The sequence below is a fragment of the Nelumbo lutea genome, chromosome 2 (assembly GCF_056320005.1).
Source record: "Nelumbo lutea isolate HS-2025 chromosome 2, American lotus-T2T, whole genome shotgun sequence".
NCBI lineage: Eukaryota > Viridiplantae > Streptophyta > Magnoliopsida > Proteales > Nelumbonaceae > Nelumbo > Nelumbo lutea.
The window spans coordinates 49,983,032-49,989,461 of NC_142685.1; positions in this window are offsets into that span (position 1 = coordinate 49,983,032).

Genomic DNA, 6,430 nt, shown 5'->3' on the forward strand with positions numbered 1-6,430 from the left:
AGGTGTCCAGTTACCGGTTTGAACGGTTCGACCGTTGGACCCGAATGGCTTGCCTGTTCTGACAAAAAAATTAAAAAAATTGGAAAACGATCAAAACCGTTCGAACGATTAACCGGACGATTCAGCGGTTTGCTGACCAAAATCAACAGTTTTGGGGGAAAAAAGCAATTTTGAAGGAAAACAGAACCAGTTAGGTGACAGGTTCCTGGTTTTTCCAGTCCGACCATCCAGTCCAATCCGATTTTAAAAACAGTGATTTATTTTGAACAGAAAAACACCTTCATTTTTTTTTTTTGTAAAATCAAGATTTAAAATATCAACACAAAAAAAAAGCGCATCATGCATTTCAAATAGTGGATACTTATTTTTTTTTTTCAGCCCGATAATTATAAATAGGCTAATGATATTCAAAACCCCTAAACTGTCAGTATTTAGAGTATCGGTGACCTTTGATGATGCAGATACAGTACACATGATACAGTGCAATATATATATATATCATACTTTAAACTTTCGGTAAAATACTTATTTGTTTTTAGGAAGCTATTCATTTCAGTACATTTTACTAAAAATTCACATACTTGCCTCTACCCAACCTCCCTGCGTCCATTATTCTACTTTCCTCTCTCTCTGTATCCTCTTGCACGTCCAAACAATTCAATTAGTACAATGAATGCTAATAAATAATGTTTATGCAATTCTTTGGTTTGTCTGCCTTACAAATTAGGTGAAATTCATAGCAAAAGTGTTGAACAATATGTATAATATAGAAACTAGCAAGTAAATTCATACAATACATGGATTGAGTAGAAATTTAGTTAAGTCTAGGTTGAAAATTTTGCGTTTTAACATCAGTTTGGGTCCGGGCCAAGATGTATGTTTAGGATTAGTATTAAGTTGGCCCTTAATCCAATCAAACCCATCTAATCATCTAATTTATACCATCCTTTTATTAGAGAGAGAGACTTAAAATAAATAATGAAAGACATAAGGAGGTGCATGTGAGCATTGGGGTGAGAGTTCTCTTCACCTACCTCTTTCCTCTATAGTATAGATATAGATTCTGTGTTGACAAACATGAATGTTTTATAATGCATTGAACAGCGATTTATAAAAGAGAAAAATTTTCTAAACAATAATTATGCAGTTGGAGTTGCACTTCATTACACATCCAGTTGCACTGTCCACATGAATTCCAGGTCTTACATGAATCACAAATTACTATCCTTACAGAGTTGCAGCTTTTCATCAATTGCAGGCCCTACATGAATGATGAATCGCCATTCATCCACACAGACATCAAGTTGCATGATGTAAATGTGTATTGCCATTTGCCAATGACCCTGCAGTCTAAGTGTCTATTTTGCACCAATTGATTGTAGTAGCCTCTTCATCAACATGTGAGAGTTGGCCTCTACGGCTGCGTTAACATTTGAGAGTTTTTTTTTTTTTTCTATTTTTAATTGGTCTTTTTAAGAAGCACTTTTTGGATAAGTGCTTATTATTATTTTTGGGTAATCAGATAAGTGCTTATCAGGTAAATGCATTTTGAACGTTTGGTGTGTGTCCTAAACGGACTACTTTCTTTATAAAAGGGCTTCTTCAAAACATAGAAGCTAGAAGCCCAAACTTTTGGCTTCTTTTAAATGGGCTTCTTAGGGCCAAAAGGTGCTTTTTGGGCTTTCTTCACCAAACGCCATTTCTACACTTCTAAACGCAACTTACATAGAATAATTAGATCCGCAAGAATGTGGTAAAATGAAATGGTCACCACTTTATATAATGGAGATAGGAGGGAGGTTATTCATTTGAGAGTGGTAGGAAGCAAGATGACGTAAACTCCACTTTATATGGGACGTAATTGAGGTAGAAGGAAGGTAATGCAAATTTTGCATTAAATTTTAGGATGCAAATTTGCATTGGCAATAACTGCAAACAAGATAAAAAAAAAAAAGTACAAATTTTATATAAGGTAAGAGTGCAAATCATAATTACAAACAAATGGAGGCAAAATTGAACCAGTGCAAAATTTGTATCTGGTTCAAATTTGCAATGCAAACAAAATGAGCTTATTTGTCTGGTTCAACCCCAAACTGGATGCAAAATTTCAATATGTCTAGATTTATATGTTGCAAAATTTGCATTTTTTTTGTCTCATTTGCATTTATTGAGTAAGAAAAATTTACATCCCAAAAGCTGGTGCAAAATTTGCACCACCATCCATCTACTTTCATATTCTTCAATTTAAAGTAATGATCACATCATTACTCTCTATTTTACTCCTTCCAAACAAACAAATCAATGTAAAATCTGAAACCTAAGTAAACCAAAATTTGCACTCACCCTTGGTAAGACATTGTACCATGTATATTACTCTACGCACAAGTATACTATTGATGGTTATAAACCAACTGTAAAACATTTTTCAATTATACAAATTAGAATTTTATGATTGTACTATATGGGTTAATTGATCTTGGTATTCGACTGTTGAAGGGACAATATTGTCCGTTCCCTTGTAAGTTCAAAGATATCAATTGATGTAAAAACTTCTGACTCATTTTCTTTCAATCCAAGGATTGCCTGTTTAAACAACACCGCCTTAATCTAACTATGACCTGCATAATAATAGAAATAAACATAATCTATGAATTAATATTTTTATTATTTTTATTGGGTTGAACTTCTCAAAAGTTAAGGCAAGCATGAGATAAAAAAGCATTAATCTCTTTCGAAATAATGCCTTAATTTAATATAATTATTGTGAGACTTAAAGTAATTATCTCTTTCAAAATAATGCCTTAATTTAATATTATGAAACTTAAAGCAATCTCTCTATCTCTCTTCGTAATTCGTAAACACCACTGTTTTCAAAATCGGACCGGACTGGAAAAATTGGGGAACCGGACACCCGATCAGTTCTGTTTTCCTCCAAAATCGTTTTTTCCCTTAAAACCGTTGATTTTGGTCAATAGAACTGTTCATGGGTCGGGTTGGATCAATTTACTAAGATTTTTTTAACCGACCCGACCTAGTCGGGTTACCTAAATTGAAACCGAAACCGACCTATCCAGTTTGAATTGGTTTGGGTCAGTTTTGGCTCTAAGTTCAACAATGCTTGAGAGTCAAATTGTATTAGAGATTGTGCTTGAGTTAAGGGACTAAGGGGGGACGGACCAAGTTAGAATAGAAGTTATCAAGAAAATAGAAAGTCAAACTGTATTAGAGAAATAAGACTGAAGTTTGTATATTTCAAGAAACCTTCTAATCTAAGTAAAAAAGGACATCTAGTTGTAATTGTAATTGGTTGCCTAATTGGTGTAAAAGACAATAGAAACTAGGATCCTTTGATTCTTTTCTTTAAACTTTTCCAAAAAAATTCCTTGTCTAGTTGTCTTACAATACTTGCCATTAATGTCATTCCTAACTAGATGACTAAAAATTAAGTTATGTTGTAAATACTAACTAGGAACTAACTACTAACTACTAAGTCGGTTCGTGAAAATCGAAACCGACCCGAACCATCGGTTTATAATTTTTTACAACCCAAAACCGACCGGTATTGAAGAAAACCTGCCCGGCTTAGGTTGGGTCGGTCTGGGTTGGTTGGTTTGGTTGGGTTGGGTCTTCTTATGAACAACCCTATTGGTCAGTAAACCGTTGAATCAGCCGGTTAACCGTTCGAACGGTTTTGATCATTTTCCAATTTTTTATTTTTTATTATTTTTTTGTTAGAACGGACCGGCCGTTCGAGTCGAACAGTCGAACCGGTAATCGGATCCTGACTGGTCCAGTCACCAGTTCATTTTTAAAAAACCATGGTAAACACCATCTATTAGGAGTGCTTATGATTCAGTTTCAGGCAGTTTGACCAATTAGCTTGACTTGATTGGGTTGAGGAGTTGATGACTTGTATGTATGCATATATGTACAATTAGATCGGATTAATTTTGGTCAATTTACACATGGCCAAGCCAAAACCGACCTGACCTCTCGGGCTGGCATAATGGCTGAGTTAAAGTCAATTGAAAATATTAAAAAATCAACCAACTTGAATCGAGTTAGGTTGTGTTGGTTGGTTTGGTCAATTTGATCGGTTTCACCGATTTGATGAAAAGCCCTAGTGTATTTGAGGATATAACATGTTAGTTCAATGTTTTTGAATGTTGTTGACCCAAACAGTCAGACCATTCGGCTTTAAAACTGTTCAAGCAATCAGTTTCATTTCACCCTCAACCCAGTCCTTGGCAAAAACACCATTGACTTGATTAGTGACTCGGGTGGTTGAATCATTGACTCATTTGACCCAAATAATAGTTTTTGGCCTTTTATTTTAATTAGTTTTTATTTTTTAAGTTGAAATGGGTCATTCATTCAAACCAAATGGTCAAATTGATGACACAAAAACCGATGGCCAAAATGGTTCTGATTCTATATCAATTTTTAAAGAGTTCGGATCTCCTACCCACACAGACTCTGCTCACATTTATCACAGGATGAGATTCTCTATGTGTGAGGGAGATGTTCTCAATTCACGGGGGTAATGTGTTGTGGGTTCTCAATTCACGGGGGTAATGTGTTGTGGATAGACATGGGCAAGGTTCTCGTGAACAGACTCATTTTTAAAATCTTGTGTTGGTTTGGTCCCTCCCTGCCCGGCCGGTTCAGCTTGAGCTTGGTGGCATGCATTTCGAGAATTGTGGGACCGTAGTGCCATGTTTGACCAACACCAATATAATTGAATTACAGTCGAGCTTAGGTTAACCACCTCAGTGCCCCACCTGCCAAGTGCGTACCACACAAAGAGACAACTTGCCAGTTAGACAGCCCTCACAAATTCCATGTCTTTCGTTTGATTCTATTGGTTGTTGCAAATACTGATGTGCATGTGCCCCCACATCATTAATGTTAAAATACATGTATTCTTCTTTTTTTTTTTTTTTTAATATTAATAAAGATGGGTAGAGTGGATTTTCTATGCACATCACCTCCTAACTTAATATACAAGTAATTAATTACGTTAATTACTTTTTTTTTTTTATTTTTGGAAGACTCTCTGTTCTCTAAAGTCGGCTGAAGAAAATGATGTTAATTTCTTGATTGAAAAAAAGGTAGAGAGGGAAGCAGTTTGGATTTGATCTTTGGACCACTACTTTGTGTCTGTTTGTCGTCTGAGATTCGTAAGTGGAAAATAAACATTATTTTGAATCAAACGGGACCGACATCAAGTGTGAATGCTCGTAGATTCCTTCTTTGGAGCTTTATTTTTTTTTCTTTTTCCTTGGATGCGACAGATATACATGAAAAGGACGATCACATTCGATGTATTCACCACCGTTACTACCATCATTGTTGAGTCCCACCTCTTCTTAATTAAATTCCTTTTTTTAATTTTTATTTTTTATTCGTCCCCTTAACTAGTATCTAGTAGGGATGAGAAAAAAAAAGTACACAGAAAAAAAGAAAGTAAAGATAAATGAAATAGGAGTGCAAATGGATCAGATTGTATTTCCAATCTGATAAGTTATAGGTTTAATCTAATTAAATCTCATAAATAGTGATTTCAATTCGAATCCGATAAAAATATCGAATATCCGAATCTAATTCAATTTGATTTAATTTAAAAAATAATAATAAATTATTATATATATATAAGTTTAAATAAAGAAACACAAAAAACAATAATATTTTTTCAACTATTTCATCTATATATAAATAAATAATATAAAAAAATTACAAAAATATAATACAAATAATATATCTATAAATAAATGAAGATATCTGAAATGAATATATTATTTCTATATATGTTTCTTATTTATATTAGGATACAAATAATAAATGAGAAACGTAAATATATTATTTGTATTATATATATATATAATGAGAAACATAAATATATTATTAGGACACAAATAATATATTCATCCCAGGCATTTACACCCCTAAAATTAGGGCTGTTCATAACAAGACCCAACCCGACCAACCTGGATCGACCCAACCCGAGTCGACTGGGTTTTCTTTAATACCAATTGGTTTCGGGTTGTAAAAAATTATAAACCAATGGTTTGGGTCGGTTTTGGTTTTCATTCATGTGTGAAAACCGAAACCGAACCGAATCGAACCGATTTAGTAGTTCCTAGTTAGTAGTTACAACCTACTTAGTTCCTACTTAACTAAGTTGTTTCTATCCTAGTTACAACATAGCTTAATTTATAGTCTTCTAGTTATGATTGACATTAATAGCAAGACAATATGACAATGAATTTTTCTGAAAAAATTTAAAGAAAAGAATCAAAGGGTCCTAGTTTCTATGGTTTTTTACACCAAATAGGCAACCAATTACAATTATAATTAGGTGTCATTTTTTACACCAAATATACAAATTTCAGTCATCTTTTTCTAATAATTTTGACTTTTTATTTTCTTG